This window comes from Micromys minutus (genome assembly GCF_963924665.1).
Source record: "Micromys minutus genome assembly, chromosome: 11".
In the NCBI taxonomy this organism is placed as follows: domain Eukaryota; kingdom Metazoa; phylum Chordata; class Mammalia; order Rodentia; family Muridae; genus Micromys; species Micromys minutus.
This window is the reverse complement of record NC_137980.1, coordinates 27,693,554-27,713,766: the sequence shown is the minus strand read 5'-3', so window position 1 is coordinate 27,713,766 and position 20,213 is coordinate 27,693,554. Positions and strand designations below refer to the sequence as shown.

The window sequence follows — 20,213 nt, the reverse complement described above, 5'->3', positions numbered from 1 at the left end:
TCTGCACTGCATACAAGGTACTTTGGGGTTTGCTGAGCTTTGTTGGTTTGCAGGATAAGTAAGGGAACCGGAATCCCTAAAACTGGTTTATTAAATTTGCAGTGCTATGAACCATTTAGGGTTCAAGCTATTGAGTCAAAAGACAAAGAAGGGTGTGGCCTTTCTATACTGATGTGAGGTACACCGATGATAATGAGGAGCTCACGGGGTAACCTGGATGAAACTTTATATTTTGCCTAGTTCACCCCTCCATCTCATCTCTAGTTGCTGGGGGTCTGTCTGGTGCTCCTATGCATTCAAATGTTCCCTTCTGTACCCCAAGAGCTGGCTGCTCCAAAAAGAGCAAATTCTGATATACACCAGCCTTGGTTGTGTAATTTTAAAATATCGGTTAAATAAAAATGGTTATATGAATAGAGGTGGGGCTTGAGCTACTGAGCTGGGAGTCTGGGGTTGGAACCACAAGGAGGAAGAAGAAGGGCAGTGAAGAAGACAAAGGAGAATGAAGGAGGAGGAAATGGGGAGAACAGGAGGTCTCCATTAGATGAGATGGACCAGGAACACGTGCCAGAGTAAAGTGCACCCTGGGATAGACTGCTGAAGCATGTGTGATCTGAGCAAGATTCAAACAGCAAGTGGGCAATGCAGCTGGGAAGTAGACAGTCTGGCAAATAGAAGAATAGACTCAGGAGTAATCCCCCTGAAACTGTGCTAGATCTGATTTTTAAAACCCATAGGACTCTTCTTTGATTATTGGGGGGAGGGGGCACTGGCCGGGTCATATTTATAACTAAGAGACCTTATTAAACTCTATTTAGAATGTATTTTCTCTAAACTCTCTCCATCAGCAGCGTGTTTTCCCTCTGCCTATGTTCCTTCAAATTCAGCGCTCAGTAAGAACAGGCCAGCTCACGCTGTTGGCAGACAGCTTTGAGATTAGCAAGGCCATGATTCCAACAAAGATGGTCATCTCTCTATGGTTACCTTGAAGGCAGTTGGTCATGCCTTCAAGGACAACTCATAGAAACTCTTTCCTTTCCTTATGACCAACCACTGAGTCTGAAATCCTTCAAAGGGCCAAGTTAATACTCAGAAAGTCAGCCATTCCTGCTGCCCACAAAGCCTGTTCTTTCTTCATCAAAATATCACCCACATCTTCATGCCATTTGTCCATACATAGTTTTATGTCTCATCTCCATCTGGGCCATTTCCTCTGAATGTACTTCCGTCTCTCAGTCTTTTCAGCACATGCGGTCCTGAACTAAATAAAGCAATGGTACTCTGGGTGTCAGGAAAATCTGGGGTAGGGCTACCAGTGCTTTCCCACATTCATACACTCCCTCTGTGGTCCTACCTCAGAGTTGTCAATTCAGCTGTCTACCCTGGTCTCTCTGATGATGTCATCCATGGGCCCACTTTCTACCACTACCACGCTTTAAAACAGAAAGAGAACTCAATGCCAAGGGGCTTGCTGCCAAGCCTGGTGGCTCCAGTTTGAATCTTGGGCCCCACATGGCAGGAAGAGGAAACCAACTCCAACAAGTTAATGAAAGTAAAAGTTGTAACTGCGCTTTCCCGACCATCTTCTTACACGTTTTAGAATGTGTACCGGACAGCTAGGATTTGTTACATTTATCCCTCCAATGTAAACAGAGAGAGCAGGTGGAGAGTACCCTGGCACCTTGCACACAAGCAAAGCAAAGTGACCGGCTTGTAGATACCGGCTTTAATTTACTTCTCAAGGTCATTGATGGTAGCAACAGGAAGTGATCACTTACTCCAAAGAAAGCCTGGAAATCTTCAGCCAAACACATAAACTAGTTCAGGTTTTCGATCTTCAAAAATTAATAGACAAAAAAAAAAAAAAAAAAAAAAATACAATAGCTAGGAGTCAGAATAACTCGTGAGGGCACTTCCGGTGAAGTCAGGTGTGACCTCCGAGGTTAGTGTGGAGATGCAGTCATCCAGGAAGACGGCACATCCCGATGGAGATGGAGACAGACGGGCGCCGTGACCAGCTGGTTGGTACCCTGGTCATTCTCCTCAGCTGATTCTGTCCTCTGAGGTCAATGCTGCAGCTCCGCCGCCCCGCCTGCTGATGCTGCCTAAGAACATAGCGCCCATATTTGGCCAGTTTAACTCTGCATCTGTTTTTACTGTGGAGAAATCCGGGAGGCCTGTTCTTGGTTTAATCCCTGAGACGCTGACCTGGTCCTACAGACAGCAGACAAGCCTGAAGGTCCTGAGGAAAAACTGAAGAAACGCCAATGCTCATATCACATGGCACTCCCTTCCTCTGGGAGCCCTTGCTCGATGCAGGCTTTGCTAAGGGTGCCGGCCCTGCTGCTCTCTAGTGTAAACTCACGGGAAGACAGTGGGAACAGAAGTAACAACATCCTGACAAGCTGGCTGTAATAGTGGACGTGTGTAGCTGTAGTGTCTCACTGGGCTAGTAAACAACACCTAGTCTGAAAATCGGTGTCCTTGTTGGCTTTATTATGCAACAGAGAATAAAATATGATTTCTAGAGTGCGTGTGACAATTAGAAATCAGTATACTAATTAGCAGCTTCCAGTCTTTCCACTCACTAGAAATTAACCACCACACCCACCACCTGGACCCTGTTTCTGAACTTCATCTCATAACATAAAAGAGTAGGGAGAAGGCTTGTTAAAATCTCGATACATTGTAATTGTATAGATATCAGACTTTCAACATTAATGGCCTGGTTGGCGGTTTTTTAATGAAACAATGGACAGCTCATGTTTTCTTAAAGCCCACAGGGTGTTTCTAATCAATGTCAAGGTTAGGTGGTGCCCTTTACTCTGGGGGGCCCCAGAGCTGCCTGTTGCCAGACTGCATACTCATCTCTGAGGTTAGGGAATCTTGAGCTAGAAGCAGGTACTGGAGGTGTTTCTGTCACTTCAACACCGTATCAAGGATAAGGGAATGGACTGTGGAGGCCACAGCTGCCCACTACTAACCTGTAATGTGGAGGATGGCACCAATCACTGTGGCAAAGAAAAAAAAAATCACAGGTCTTCCGCCAACTCAGCTTACCATCCAGCGAATGGCAGGCGACAGCTACCCTCTCTCTTCCAGACAAGGCTTTCCTGGGCCTCTACAGGACCCATCTGAATCCAGAGTGCTCGATATGCTACTAATGAATTAGGAGCACCCCAGGAAGCCCAGACAGAAGCCACTTCTCTGGTTCTCAGCATGTGAAGAAACACACATTGACTGTATTAAACCTCCGTCTTCAGAAAAACTGTCTTTCTCCCTCCTTTGGCACTGGCAGACTCTACAAAGCCCCTTTCTCTGCGGTTCCTACATCTTTACTGGCAGTGGTTAGCAAGCACACCTTCGGACTGCATTGTTGGGTGCTGCACAGGAAAACTGGTGTCTTGGGACTCCTTTCCTTTTAAGTCATCTTTAGTTCGTGGCCATACAGTCTTGATTCCCCCCCCCCTTTTTATCTAAGGAAATAAAAATGGAAGTACATCTTTATAGACATTCTCCAGATACTTTCTGGAATATTTGCTGAAGAACTATGGCCACTCTTACATGACTATTACACAGGCTACTGACCCACCTCTACTATTATCAGGTCAGTGGGTCAAAGGAATACGCAGATATTTATTACTATGCTCCTGCCACTTAGCCAGCCCTATGAAGCCTTAAGTCTGTGCTCGTCTTTGTGTAAATTTACGTAAACATCTGTGTGTGTACACATAACTACAGGCAAGTTTTGTCCTCAACATTTATCAGTTTTATATTCTAACAATCTTGAGCACCGACTGCAGTGATATTTTTCTCCAGAGGAAGGATTATTTACTTGAATATGTTTTCTTACCACCTTCCTTTTAATATTTAAAATGTTCTTAATCATATGAACACACTGAGGTGCCAACGGTGGATCCTCATGGGTCACCTCTCAGAAGGTAACATAAAACCCCATTGGTGCACCTTAAATATCCTAATACATCACCTGCTCCAACCAAATTCTGCTCTAAAGCTTGAGCCTTTTATTTTAAAACCACACAGAAGAAAAACAAACAGACAAACAAACAAACAAAAACCCCTCTGCTTGTCCATTGCCTTCGAATATCCAGCTTTCATGACCAAAGAAGACAAAGTCCCACTTTCCCTGGTGTGAACTGGTTACTGAAATCTACCAAATCCACTTCTACATTTTGAACAGGGTTCACAAGCTCTTAACCTAAGAGCAAGGGGAAGCTAGAACAGCTTCTTCACACTCAGGACAGTTTTGGGATTAACTTTTGCTGTCAACTTGACCACATCTGGAATCAACTAAAACTCAAGCACCCAGGCAAGCCCATGAGGGAGTCCCTTGATTGGATCGTTTGAGGATGGCCAACCCCACCCTAAATGTGGGCCACACCTTCTAGTGTGCCATCCCACTTAAAAGGCCATGGACGGAGGAGGCATTTGCCTTTTGCCTGCTGGCCCTCACTCTTACCGGCAAGCTCATGTGTCTGAGGCACTCCTTCGATGGTGTTAGAGCCTAATTCTTCAGGATTCCCACACAGAATGAAGACCAGCAGCTCTCTGGGGCTCCAGCACCCTTTGAGCTTGCTGAGACATTCATTCTCATGGGCTGATCAACGGTGGGATTCTTGGCCTTTCTTTCTGGAGACGGTCACTGTTGCCCTGCTGGGACCACAGTCTGGAAACCCCCTCGATAAATACCATTTAATATCCTATCAGTTGCCCTTCGCCTGAGAGGGTGGTGACACAGACGTTGGAGCTCACAGATAGAATTCTCACAGCTCTCATGCTGGGGAGGCTGAGGCAGCAGCATATTCAGGGTCAGTGTTCCTCGAAGATGGCACATCTTGCTCTGACCTCACATGGAAGAAAGGCCTGGCTAGTCGCTGGGTTTTTCATAAAGTGACAAATGTCAGTTGTAAAGGCAGACCCTCAGGACCTATCACCTCCTGGGGTCTCCTATGTCTTGTCCTTTCACACGGGTTTCAAGATGTAAAGAGATGGAGGGGCAAGGGCCTTCCAGTGACAGCTCAGCATAAGGTGTGTTTACAGTGTTCTTTCCTGTTAGCAGCTTAACCTAGATCAAATGACATGTCTTCCAAATTAGGATGCCTGTTTTAACTTTCACAGGACACACACACACACACAGGGCATATGTAAATGTGTGTGTGTGCACATGTATATGTGAGTGTGTGTGTGTATGTGCATGTGGAGGGCATGTGTGTATGTGTGTCTGCATGTGTGTGTGATATATGTGTGCATGTGTGTGTGTACATGTGGGGTGTGTGTGTGCATGTGCATGAATTTATATGGTGTGTGTGTGTGTGTGTGTGTGTGTGCGCGCGCGCGCTTCTCTGCTACTGTGCTGCCTCCGCCAAGAGAAAATAAATTGTAGTCATTTAAATGGTACCTGCTTTGCACTTGTTTACCAATGTTTCAAATATTATACTACTCTGGTGGTTTAAATATGGTTGGCCCAGGCAGTGGCACTATTAGGTGGTGTGGCCTTGTTTGAATAGATGTGGTCTTGTTTGAATAGGTGTGGGCTTGTTGTAGGAAGTGTGTCATGGCAGGTGTGGGTTTTAAGACCCTCATCCTAGCTGCCTGGAAGCCAGTTTTCTCTTAGCAGCCTCCAGATGAAGATGTAGAACTCTCAGCTCCTCCTGCACCATGCCTGTCTAGAAACTGCCATGCTCCTACCTTGATAATAATGGACTGAACCGCTGAGCCTGTAAGCCAGCCCCAATTAAATGTTGCCCTTATAAGACTTTCTGTGGTTATGGTGTCTGTTCACAGCAGTAAAACCCTAAGACAGTTACTATAGTCCAAACTAGCTTTTAAAATGAATTCAATAAAAGACTGGACATTCACTCAGTCAGGGCTTCTGCAGTGGGTGACCATACAAAGGCTCTTGCTGCCCCACGTGAGGACCTGAAGGGATCTCTGACTCCCGTGGTGCACTAAGTGAGCCTGCTCACCAAGCTCTCTAGGAACCTCCCCAAGTGTATCATCACAGGAACATTCACCCCAAACAAGTGAGTAAATCTAATAAAGATTTTAAAAGAAAATTCATTCTATTGTTGGTGGAAAATTGACAAGCGTAAATATAATATATAATCACGATTATAATCCAAATATTAAATCATTTTTCATATCTATACTGGGTGTGCCATTCAAAAGGCCATACATTGATACAATGTGTTTGATGAGTTCTGGTTCACAAAATTATTTCCTGAATAAAAACATGCTTGAAAGAAGGGAAAATTCAACATTTCCTTAAAAGCAAAAATTAAAAAAGTAAAACCCAAATGTTGTTATAGTGTGCAAGCCCCTGGGTTTGTTCCCCACATCAAGGAAGGAAAGGAAGAAGGGAGTTGGAAAGGGATGAAGGGAGGGAGGGGGAGGCAAAGGAGGGAAAGAAGATAAAGATTTTTATGCCACAAAATAAAAAATAATTAAAATTAATAAATGTTCTGTTTTGCAGAATCTTTTTCTTAGTCCTTAGAGTGTTTTTAAGTTGAAGTGTTACAACCTGTATTCAGTGTTTCAATATTTTAATTTCATATTATTTGAAATATCAAAAATTTCATGAAAAATAATGAATAAAAGGGACCTTTTCAAGAGAATACCAGAAAAATGATATTACAAAAGCAGAGAGTTTGTTGATTGAAACTCTTGAAGATATATAAACAATAATTATGCTTGGGTTATCTTTTAAATATCTAGATTATCAATATGAGTATAAAATTTTACTCCTTTTTTATTTTAATACATTTGTTTAAAATGAGTTGCAACATCAGTAATTTTCCTTCTGCTAATATACATCAGTGCACAGTTTCACTGTGAAATTCTCCAGATTTAAAAATAATGGCATCACCCCTCTGTCCCTGACCACTGAATTCTGGTTGGAGTCTTTTGTGTATTATCCACAGAGACAGAACCACAAAACGCTGCTCTTGGGCCACCTTTGGCCATTTCTTGCCAGTGGATTTCATATGGTGATTAAACTTAAGGTTGCTCAGTGGTTAAGAGCACTGGCTTCTCTTCCAGGACCTGGGTTCAATTCCTAACGCCCACATGGCAGCTCACAACTGTCTGTAAAGCACATGAAATAAAAATAAGTGAACCATGAAGAAGAAGAATGTACTCTTCCTTTCCTTGTTCATTTGTTCTCACTAGCAAGGTTCTCACAGAAACTCAGATGTGCATTAACTCCTAGGAGCTGTCAGAACCTGGTGAGGAGACGCCATTGAAGCAAGGGGTTCATTGGTAAAATGGCAGCTCTCAAAATAAGCTCACAGGCAAGCATGCTGTGTCAAAAAAAAAAAAAAAAAAAAAAAAAAAAAAAAAAAAAAAAAAAAAAAAAACCCTGAAGCCGGGAAGTGTTCCTGCGGCTAGCGGGTTGGAATTATTTCTTGATATCGAAACGGATGAGGTACATTAATTGGGCCACAGGAACTACAGATGGTTTCCGTGCACAGGATGTGGAACCACGAAAAGATCCAGCCACGGGCACAGCCCAGGGGCCAGCTTTCTCTTCCCGAAGCCCACCCGAGGACAGCACTTCTGACTGTGACTTCTGTCTGTCTGCGGCACTGCTAAGTGAAGGACTCCAACATCCCCCGGCCTCCCAACACCGGGTATTAGATTTCCCGTATGTCCTACGCGTGCTTCAGGAGTTCCCCTTCAGGCTGGTATTTATAGTGCTGGCGCCGTAGGATTCTGTCTGTGGTCATGTATTTGCGTCATGATAGTCATGTGCTCAATAACCTTTGCCCTCCATTTCAGCTTCCTTACCTTTCAGTGTCCACATTCAAGCACCCCAGGTCCTAAAGGATTTAGCTTCCCAGACCCCACTTGTTTATTGCACGGAACTGTATTTTCCCCTATTTACTGTGCAAGTGTCGAGCATGCAAGGAAAGGACACCGAGAAACTTGTAAAACTTTGTATGTAATCCAAGAAGTGTGTTTCAACATCGAGCTGCTGATGATGCTAAAGATTTTACTTCTAGCACAGATCTCTTTCTCAAAAGACCTAACTCGTGTGTATCACTGAAGCCAATCTCTAATCTGATGTCTTAGAAATAGCACAAAATTAACAGGCTCTAGACTTTATAAACAATAACCTTACATTAGTCTCTTGCAGTCTTCAACTTAAACACTGCTTGTTCTGAGAGTAGAAGTCATATTGTTTTTTTCCCATTATCTCCTGCCCATATCCACTCCAGACAGGAGTCTGTTTTCTTTCCAATGTGCTTTCTTTCTGAAAATATACTCTTTATTTATCCTTAGAAACTATCATCCTTTCAGAGTGTAGAGTGTGGGTCATATTTCTTCCCCACTCTACCTCCTAACTCTTGCCAGATCCATCTTCCTACACTCCGCCCATTTTCATGTCCTCTTTTTAATTATTAATTTTTTAATAACCCATCAAGTCCGATGTTTGCTGCCCGTATACTGTGGGCTTGGAGCCAGCATCTGGAGCAGTTGACCTGCCAGGGGCCACATCCTTAAAACTGTCTCCAACTCTATCAACTGTCCATTGCTCCTCCGCCAGTGTATGTAGGAGGCCAGGACCCCCTGCCTAATCCATGCTGGGATCGTGACAAGGATAATCTATCTTGTGCGGATCTTGTGCAGACAAACACAGCAGCTAAGGATTCATGAATGGGATGGTCCTGTCATGTCGAGAAGACACTCCTTCACCCTGATGTTTCTAAGCCTCTGGCTCTTACATTCTTTCCGTACCTTCTTCCTGAGCTTTGTGGGAGCCTGAGGAGTGTGACATTGATGTCTCATCTTTAGCTGAGCCTTATCCAAACACTTGATCCTGGTAGATCTAAGTTAGACTAGGCCCACCCACTTACTTTGTGTCTGAAAACCCCAAGTATTCTATTCATGGCACTTGTAAGGAGAGTGTCTTGAGTAACACAGCACTAATAACTAAGAAAATGCATCCTGGGAAGTTGTCAGAAGAATAAAATTTGCTTAGTTTTTCAAGTCCCAGTTTGTTGCTTTATTACCACATCCTCCTAGGGCAACAGTGTTCTTTTGCTCAGTTTTACATTAAGGCCATAAGATATTGTCTGGAATATAGTTGTCACTAGAAAAGATAAATAAATAAACGTTAAGTGAGAAGACTGATGGTTGAAATATTCCCGGTAGTAAAGGAGACTTCATTCCCAGTTCTCAGAACTCTCCGGATATGCCTTGTCTAAGTCACTGAGCCAGTGGGTACCATTCTTATCCAAACCACCACATTCTACTCCCCGGCCCCCACTGGCCTGTAGCCATGTCATAGTGAAAAAAATGCATTCAGTCCAACTTCAAAAGTCCCCATAGTCTATCAACATTGTTTAAAGTTCAGTTTCCTCTAAGATTCATGGTGATCTTTAACCCCAATCCATTAATCCAGTCAAAAAGCAGGCCACATGCTTCCGACGCACACAATGGCACAGAATATGTATTACCATTCTAAACCAGTGGAAAGAGATTATAGGAATGAAATACAGGATCAAAGCAAGTCCAAAAACCAATAGGGCAAACTGCAAGCTCTGTATCTCCATGTCTGATATCAAGTGTTTGTCAGATCTTCAATTCCTTGCAGTTTTATTGACTGTAACATTTTTCTTTTGGATTGGTTCTAAATCTGGTCTGCATCTTTCCTTGGTAGGTATCCCATGGCCTTGGCATCTTTAACATCTTTGGGTTTCCAAGGCAACCGAGGTTTCACCTTCCTAGTTTTAAGCATGGCCACTCAGAAGCTTAGCTGGGTGGGCTCATGCCCTGAGGTCACCACTCCCTTTATTCCATTTAAAACGAAGCTTTTCTTTAAACAGGTTATCCCCTTAAACACTGAACTCAGCTTCATTACCCTTTCTGGTATTTCTTTTCCTCCTGAGATGTCCCTTTTGTATTCCAGCCACCAGTTTACTTGCTAAACATGTATTTAGTGCCAACTATATTCAAAGAATCATCTTATGGCCTCAACACAAAACAGAGCAAAATTAATGTGGGTACTGCCTTTGGGGGGACTTAATAACCGAGCAACGTTTGCAAAGCTAAGCTTTGTCCAGTTTGCTCCCTTTCAATTTAGATCTGCATGAGAAAGACTATTAATAACCACATGGCAGAGTCAATACTCACTAACACACTTCCCTTCTAGGATGCCAGAGTTCAAACTGCCCTCAGCACTATCTTCCATGCTCCCATCTGAATGGCCCACTAAATACAAAACTCTAAGCTAATTTTGTGTTCACAAAACTGTATCTTTTTGAGGAATGCATGATAGAAAACTAAAAACCTACACTGAAGGTATTTGATGAGATAAAAGACAGGAGAAAATACTACATGCAAATGGGAAGGTTTGGCTTCAAGGAAAGATGGAGGGCTCTAAAGGGATATTCTGATTACTAGAGAAGTCTACTTGCAGTGTGTCGTGAAGTGGGTGGAGTTAGAAGTCCAAGGCTGTTTATGTGGGGAAATGCATGGTACCCCACCATCAGAAAAGGAGACTGACCGGTGGCAGCACTGGGAAGATGTATTGGTGGGGAGTTTCATGGCTATTCCTTTCTTGTAGCTTTTATTTTCATGGTGAAATAAAAATCAGAGCTAGATGGCGTGGGGAAAGAGTGCTGGTGCTTTTGAGAGGAGAGGTGACGAGATAAAGCTTTTGCCGTAGGATGCTCAGAATGTAAACGGAGCAGAGCCCCAGAGCAGTGGCTTTGCTGTGCTCTCAGGTTGGTGCTCTGGTGTTAGTGACCAGGAGCTCTCTCCAGCCTCCTTCAGCTATCCCGGTGGATTTGTTATCCAAAGAGATTTGCTTGTGACTTCCTGCCTGGGTTTTCCAGGTGGCTGGAGACACATGCCTCACTCGAGGAAATGGGTTCTTATCAGCATTTGGGTTTTGCAGGGAAGAAAAACAGAGGGACAATGGACGTCTATACATGGAAGGTCATAATACGATTTTTTTTCCCCAAGAAAACAAAAAGAAATCGTGGCAGATTGTATATAGTAGATGGTTGTGTGGTCACAGGAACATGTGGCATTGCCTCCTACAGACCATATTACCCTCAGGAACAAAATACGAAAGAAATTGAGATGAACTAGCTTCGGTTTTTTAATGAAGAGCATCCATGCATAAGACCTTATGGGTGTTTTCTCACTTTTATTCTCTAGCTCATGGGCATGCGGAAGAAGCACTGAGAAGAGCAGACAAGACACGATGTGAGGAAATATCACTGCAGGATGTGAGATTGAATTTGGGATCTAATAGGACCCAAACCGCTCCGTCAAACAACCCATCGGCTCTCCAAAGCACAGTTAGGAGAAGCCTGCTTAGCGGGGATTTATCTCAGCAGCTGGACTAGCCGCTGTATTTTTCCAAACAAGAACTATAATTCTCCCCCAGTTTCTATCACATCATACAGTTTTATTGAAGTTTCAAGGTAGGAGCAAAAGGCCCCATGAGTTTATGATCAAATTACTGGCAGAATGTGGTGCCAGAAATGCAATTAGTCAACAATTCCTACATAAATCCTGTTTATAGGTCAGTGAGTAATGCAGACTGTTAATGGTAGAGAGTATTCTATTTGACACTAAATATTTTGAAATTGTTATTTATGAGACAAGGCAAAACCATTTTACATGAAAGTTGACAGGCACTATTCAAGTACTACATTTAAATTATGAAGTAGGGTTTCAAAATACCAATTTGGGAAACACGGCCTATCATGATAGAAGGCATCATATGTGTTAGATCAGGGACCACCAATGAACTCAACAGAACATTAACCCGGAATTTAATCCCCAATTTATCTGATTCCTACCCTGCCTTTACTTGGAAGGTAAACACTGCCCTGGCAACGAAGGCATCAAATGAGTTAAATCAACCAGTGGAACACAGTGAAATCTACAAGCTCAGAATGGGGTGATCACAAGGACTCAAGTGAATATCATCCTAAATCTTGTATTGATTATTTAATTTCAAATTGGGGGTTTCTACCCCATCTTTTATCATTCAGTTCCCATATGAGAGATGCATGCCTCTTATATTTACAACAAGCCTTAATCAGCACTAGAGCTGAGCAGATGGCTGCCCTTTACTAGAATCTACTTCCCCATCAGTAACCCCAGTCACAACTTGCTGCGTTTCATCTGAGCTGCTCTTAACTCCAATTGGTCAACCCTCAGGCTCCTGTTTCCATAACTCCTCACCTACCCCATGCTGTCTCTCCTCTCTCTAACTCTCCTCTTCCACCTCTCTCCCTCTCTCCCTCTGTCTTCCTCTCCCTCCCCATCTCCCTCCCCTCCCCCCTTTTTCTTCTTCCTCGTGGTCTCTTCAGATCCCAAGCCCAGAAACCAAAACCCTACCTGTCTTCTGCCCAGCTATTAGTTGTCGGTACCTTCATTCACCAGTCAGAGATAATTTGGTTACACAGAGTTACTTGTATATATGCAGCTTCTCTAGTTCCTGGGGGCAACCAGGACTTGGGGCCAGTATTTAGCATTATAATACAAGCAAAAGAACAAGCCTCAACCAAATCTAATTCTAATGTCTTCAAAAATGTCTTCTTGAATTGTGTGTGTGTTCATGCATGTGCATGTGTATTTGCATGGACATGTGTATTTGCATGTGCTTGTGTATGTATATAATGTGCAATAACTTCAATAGTGAAAGCTGTTTGCTAAACTATAAGTAACAAAAGTTTTGGTCAACCACAATTATATATTTTTGCTTTATATTTTGTCTTTAAAAAGGAGTCTCTAAAACTTTTATAAACTTAAGATTCAACTAAAATATAAAATTTCCCATCCAAATAAATATAAAATCTCCCATCTGTGACATGATTTTTATATACACATGACTAAAACCCTTTGCAGTGTGCAACTTATAACAAAAACAGTAGGATTCAACCATTTGCAAAGAAGCATGTCTGCTGACTGGTGCTCTGAGGAGAATCTCAAGAGTAAGGAACTTGCTTTGTGGGCATTCTGTGTGTAAATCCAGCACACCCAGCCCAACCACTGCTGTCCCACATTTTAGTGCTGATCCTGACGACTTGTCCAAACTCTAGCTCAACCCAGTCACCTCTAGCAGTGTGGCACTAACTTGAATGATGTCCCCCTCCACAGCTAAACACGACACTCAGTCACACACTCTCCAGCAGCTACTCTGATGGAAAGCACTGCCAACTTCTAAATAACAAGAACCCACAAAATCGCAGAACTAGATGAAAACTTAAAAGGTAAGAAAGTACCAAATGAACATTCCATGGAAAACCCAATGGCCCGGAAACGTTCACCCAGGCAGCTCGGACTGCCACAGGGCAGCAGCCATGGATGCAGTTCCAAGGGATGAAGTTCCTTCTCAGGCAGAATCACGATGCAGCTGCTGTTACTCCCGTGTGTTCTGCAGTCTCAGTTTCCTCACCTATTGGCACTTGTGACTTCAAATATTTGAAGGCATGTCCCATCTCCTGGGTGAGTTAGCCTCTCTCTAAACTGACTGTCTCCAGGTCTATTCCCAGCAGCATCCTCTTCTTAGCACATTTTCAAGAGATGAGAAAACATGTTCTTCTAGGTACATGCTTGTAGCTAACACATCTAACAAGTCAGGAGCACGTGTCAAGCCCCTGGAGGGAACGTGCTGTATCACGTACATTTTGAGTTTTATGTGTAAAATTTCTAATTCAGACCTTGGTTAATGTCCATTAATCATCAAATCTTGTGTAACTGTTCTAAGTGTTTCATGCTTCACCATTTTGCAAACATCATTGCACCATGAACATGTGCAAATTTCCCATCTCTTACTTCTCTCTGGTATGCAAGCTGCTGATAATATGTAAGTGTTTCAGATTTTCCAAGGAAATAAACGTCAGGAAATGAAAAACTTGCCTTTACTGGCAATAATTCTATATTTTCCTCCTGATTCGAATGAAAGAAAATTGATGTGCACATTCTGATTCATATGTTTGCACCTTGCACATACATAAATGCACAATAAAAATGCACAAGCACATGCGTGTATGCACATGCACACACACACAGAATCTCTCTCTCTTTCTCTCACACACACACAAGCTCACACACATACACAAGCTCACACATACACACAAGCTTACATACCTGCTCACACAAAGAGAGGCTTACACACATGCTCAAACACACACACAAGCTCACATACATGCTCACACACACACAAGCTCCCACAAACACACAAGCTCTCTCTCTCTCATACACACACAAAAGCTCTCTCACACACAAGGCCACACATACACACAAGCTTACATACATGCTCACACACTGAGAAGCTTACACACACACAAGCTCACACACTCACTCACACACACACACACACACACACACACACACACACACATGCCCACTGGCTGCTGAAGTCTTGGTAATTACTTCCAAGCTCCAAGCTCTGCACCCCACCAGCTGCATGCTAAACACTGCAGAATTCTGAGAGCACTGTGTGTGTCAGCAGCAATTTTCAAAAGGGAAGAAAAAGCAGGCTGCAGATTTTTTGGAAATAGAAAATTGAATATCACGACTAAGCTTTCATCTAGAAAGACCTTTGCTAATTCACCCAGGCTCTTGCGCACACCTGTGGAAACTGAGCCCTAAGGAAAATCAGGCAGCTTCTCTGTGTCGGGTTCAGGCTTTGTTACAGGGCTCTGCTACAACCAAGCCACTTTGCACATCCATCATGAAATCATCACAAAAGGATGCCATTCCCAAAAGATGGTCCTGCTGTCTTGCCAAAATTATGAGATGATAATCTCATGGTGAATTCAAGGTTCTAAGAATACAGTAACACCTAAGGTATAGAGACCCAGTTACATGTAGAATAGAAAAACAATACACCATTGCCCAAGGGGGCGGATTCTATTTACACTGTCAATACCCTTCATAGTTGCCCTGTCTTATCAAAAGGAGTTAAAGAGCTGAAGAGGTGGCTACAAGGCCATAATGCCCTAGGCAAAGGGTCTCTCTTTGGTTCCTAATAATACTTACCAGATGGCTCATAACCACCTGAAACTCTAACTCTCGGCCATCCTAATCCCTCTTCTGGTCTGAGGGCAACTCCAAACACATGAACACACACACACACACACACACACACACACACACACAAACACACATTTCCAATTAACAACAAATGTTAAAAAAAATAGGTTTAAAATGGCATTTCCCTTGTTATAGCAGAGAATCCTAGTCATAATTTGCTTTAAGCTAACAGCTCCTAGTCAGGAAGAGAAGCCACTCCTGGATAGTCAGGGATAGACCCAAATAGTTCATAGAACCTAAAAGAGCAAACTAAGTCCTGTAGCATTTACTGTTAGAGACCACACGTTTTAAAATGCATGTTGAACGACCTTATAAGCTCAAGATGAATGAAAATACCATGATATAAAACCGATGCTATAAAAAATGAATGTGCACTGTTTGTATTTAGGAAGATGAAAGAAATGTCACGATTAGATCCCTGAGAACAACTTTCTGCCTAAATCAGAGTAGTAACACCAGTCCCTTATTGTCTCCACAAGCACTCGTGTATGTGTGTGTCTGTCTGACTGTCTTTGTGTTACTATGGCTTGAAAAAGAAAGAGTCCCTTTTTAGTGAGTATCACATATGTCACACATCGTATTTTGATTACATTATAGAGTTTAATCTTCACGCAAACGTACTTGCGCTATGGTGTTGGCACTGCTAGCCTTATTTAGCAAAGAACTGTGAAGCTCAGGGGGTTTCAGGTCTCATTCCTAATGAACAGCAGGGACTAAGCTGAAATCTCCAGATGCTGAATGTCAGATTCCATAGTCATATATTCATGAGGCTAAGATATCGGGTTTTCATTAGAAATTGCTGAGTGTGCTGTGATTTGTTGCCTATGATATCTCCTAAATAATCTGCTTTTCGCACTATGCATTCTCTTATTCTCATCTAAGTATTTATAACTGACAGAGAGAGATTTACTTCAGCATATAATAATAATAAAGCAATACTATTTCATTAGAATGTAATTCTTCTCTGGGGAAAGGCACCTTAATTGTTGGAAGAAGTATAAAACAAGAGATAGAGTCCTTTCTGTAAAACTGTTGGGACAGTGCTTTTATCTCAGTGATCAATGTTAAACTGATAAGAACAGACACTACACTTAATCTTAGCCAAAAGGCCGAGAAGCAATGTGATCAGTGCTACAAAGTGGTCTCTCCAGTTTATATGGTAAACACACTAGGATATATACTTACGGATGGCAGAGATTATGATATACATGTGAGGAAGATAAGTGTCCTAGTTAGGGTTTTACTGCTGTGAACAGACACCATGACAATGGAAATCTTATAGAAGGCAACATTTATCTGGGGCTGGATTAAGGGTTCAGAGGTTCAGTCCAATATTATCAAGACAGGAACATGGCAGCATCCAGGCAGGCATGGTGCAGGAGGAGCTGAGAGTTCTACATCTTCATCTGAAGGCTGCTAGCAGAAGACTGGCTCCCAGGCAGCTAGGATGAGGGTCTTAAAGCACAATGATGCATCTACTTCAACAAGGCCACACCTACTCCAAGGCCACACCCACTCCAACAAGGCCACACCTACTCCAACAAGGCCACACCTACTCTAACAAGGCCACACACCTTCTAATGATTCTACTCTCTGGGCCAAGCATATATAAACCATCACAGTTTTATATTTTTCCCTTGCAGCAAAGACCAACATTGCAAAATATAATTCTACTAACAAATCAATGGCACAGTATCCATCAGACATAAATCTGTTTAAGTTCCCAAGTTACTGAAATCCTGCTATCTGATGTGTTTCGTAGACATCATCCAAGCTTCTCACACGCTGAAAAAGGAAACCTAAAGTCTGAGGCAGATAACAGAAAAGGTTCACCTCCATTGTTCGCACTGGGAACCAATAGTCACAAATGACGGTATAAATAGTAGACATCATTTACCACGTGTCTGCAGATTTCTACTGCTGTAACAAACACCATGAACAAATCTAACTTGGGAGAAAAGGAATTTTGTTTTGCTCACAGTTCCATATAACTGCCCCATCATCAAAAGCAGTGAGGGAAAGGACTCAAGCAGGGCAGGAACTTAAAGGCAAGAGTTGATTTCCAGGCCATGGAGGAATGCCTTACTGGCTTGCTTCCCATGGCTTGTTCAGTCTGCTCTCTTACAGAAACCAGTACCACCAGTCCAGGCATGGAGTCACTCACCACGAGCTAGGCTCTCTTCCATCAGTCAGTCATTAAGAAAATGGCCTACAGGTGTGTGTCCAGCATAAGCTTATGGAGGCATTTTCTTAATTGAGGATCCCTCCCTTCAGATGACTTTAGCCTGTTGTCAAGTTGACACAGACCTATCCAGCGCAGCCTGGTTTTCAGGAGTCAAGAGTCTATGCATCGGGCTGGAGAGATGGCTCAGCAGTTAAGAGATGAGGTCAGAGGTCCTGAGTTCAAATCCCAGCAACCACATGGTGGCTCACAACCATCTGTAATAGGATCTGATGCTCTCTTCTGGTGTGTCTGATGACAGCTACAGTGTACCAATACATAAATAAATCTTTTTTTTAAAAAGGAGTCTATGCATCACCAGCTGGATCAGGGTGATCACAGGCTGAAGGGATGTTCTATAGCTCAAGTTCATACAGGGAGCAGATTTCTGTTTCCCATGATTCTAAGACTGAGATCTGGATTGTCCTGCTGGCTGCCAACCAGGACTGCAATCAGCAGGCACCCCAGTCTGTGACCCTCAGACAAGATTGGGGCTCACTTCCTCAAAGACAACACTCTTGGTGTCTTGGTGTGATAAGATAATTTGGTAGCCAGCTAACACTTTCCCATCTGTTTGGGGGTGGGGGTGCTTAACAGGAAGTCCTCGAGGTGAGTGTATTCACCCAGCACTTCTCTGTCATCGACACGCCATTCCATGCTTCTAAATCAATCCTAGCTTCTCACATGAACAAAGACTAAGGTAGACTGCAGACTAAAGGCTTTGAATTGCTTCATGCAAAAACAAAACAAAAACAAAATATGAAATAGCAAGAACACCCCCAACCTAATTCACTTCAGCATTGTGAAGATACAGATAATCTCTCAAGATTAGCAACTTTACTATATTGGATTCAGTCACTATGGTGAGTCATGAGTGAATGGATCTGAATATCAATAGAAGATGCCCAGAGCTGGTGATTTTGCTGCATCCAGAAGGCAGTGTGTGCTAGGCAGTCTCAGAACACAGGGATCCATCCTCCATCTGTCCTAAACCAGTGTGACCAGAACCAGTCTCCAGTTCAGCTGACAGAAACAGAGGGTTTCCAGCAAACCCATGGCATGAAAGCAATATCATTTGTGCTCTGTTTTGCTGTCTCCTGGAAGTTGCCTATATGGTTTTTATTTTCCTGGGAGAAGGAAAGAAAAATAACTGTTAGCTTTTTTAGATGTTTTTTTTAAAAAATCCATTATGTGTGGGTGTTCTGGAATAGTTTTGTCATAATTAATGAGAAGGAAAGTAACAAAGTTATCCATCTAGTGTGCACTAGAGTCTGCAGGGCATCACGGGTACCGGGACCAAGGCTCTGAGCTGGTAGTGATCTGAAAGCAATCCTCTAGCACTGACCCTGGTGGCATAGCACTCACCAACGCAGACTTTCAAATCCTGCTCTGCGGCACTTTAGCTGCAAGCTAAAAGGACTTTAAGTAGGCAATAAAACTAACCTTCCTTGATGGGGAAAATATGTAACCCTGAAGGGAGTAATTTTGTTAAAGTCCAGTACTGAAAATTCACAGGGGAAAAAAAAAAAAGGAAACACGTGGGCAATAGCAAATGGAAAAGGCATATTTGTGACCGTGAAAATGAACAGTGCACACATGTAGATTTTGCTGCATTTTGTGTTAAAATGATTGAAGATACTATAAAAACATCAAGATTAAAGAATTTCACATACATATATGTGTGTATACATACACAGAGAAATGACATCCATATGTATTCATATATATGGATGTATACACACACACACACACACACACACACACACACAAACATACACACACACACACACACACACACACACACACACACACACACACATGTAGAAACATACTGTTCCTCTAGAAAAATCTGAAGTTCTGCTAGAAGGAGATCCAGAGAGCTGCTAGCTTAGTCACAATAGCAAAATGTTTTAGGATAGAATATAAAAACAAAGCAAACAGCAATGGATGTCCTAGAGTCATTCTGAGTCAGGTCAGATATGCTCTCCTTGATCTTCTTATCTCAAAATGATTCAGGAAGCCAAAAAAAAAAATTAAAATAGTAAAATAATCAAGACATAAAGTTAGCAGCAATACAGCAACCTATTCCATACATGGGATAAGAACAGAAATTCTATGAGGCTGGGACTGAGCACTGTTATGTAAATGATAGTACATATTTCATAAATATAGCCTAAATGTTTGTGTTGTTGAGTTTCCCTCAGCAGTGAAAGTAGAACCTGATTAAAAGACAAGCTTTAAAAGTCAAAGAGTGAGAAAGGCACTTTCAGAAAGGAACATGTCTGTTTCAAATCAGAAGAAGCCCCCAGAGCCACCCATTAGTCTTCTTGAGAGTTCACTGGCCATGCATTTATCCAGTGAAGGCTTTGTCAGAGCGCCAGTCACTGCCATTGGTCTTGAGGAAGCCGGGGGAAGAGACATGGGGTGATGGCTTTAGTCTCGAAAGTTAGCCTGTTCATTCGTCATAAGCCTGCTGTTTCATTGTGCCATTTTTGAGAATTCATTGTCCATAATCCACATAATACAGCTGCTAAGAACTCAGTGTGCCACAATCAGGAAGTAAAATCCCCACTGATTGAAAATGAGGCCCCCAAAGTCAATGTCAGATGATTGAGAACTCAGATTGGGACATCAGATTCAGAAACGCAAGCCTATTTTAAGGGCTGACGTACCAAGATCCATCCCCTCACTCTCTGGGCAGTTCCTGGAAACTCTAAGCTTTGAAAGGGCTCCTGGGATTCAGCAAACCACACCTTTCCAGGTCTCCCTAGAGCCAGACCTGAGTCAGAACAATGAAAGCAAACTGAAATATGAGTGTGTCGGAGAGTTCCTTGAGCATTGCTCTCTTCTGATGTCCCTCCTCGTTCTGAGAGGAGATGAAAACACTCACGGTTTTGGCTGAGTGAGG

At 42.7% G+C, this 20,213-nt stretch overlaps 1 protein-coding gene across 2 annotated transcripts in view; it reads right to left on the bottom strand.

Moving 5' to 3' along the window:
* MAPK10 (mitogen-activated protein kinase 10) overlaps positions 1 to 20,213 on the bottom strand; it is a 139,597-nt gene that overhangs the window by 79,979 nt on the left and 39,405 nt on the right. The window lies entirely within an intron of this gene.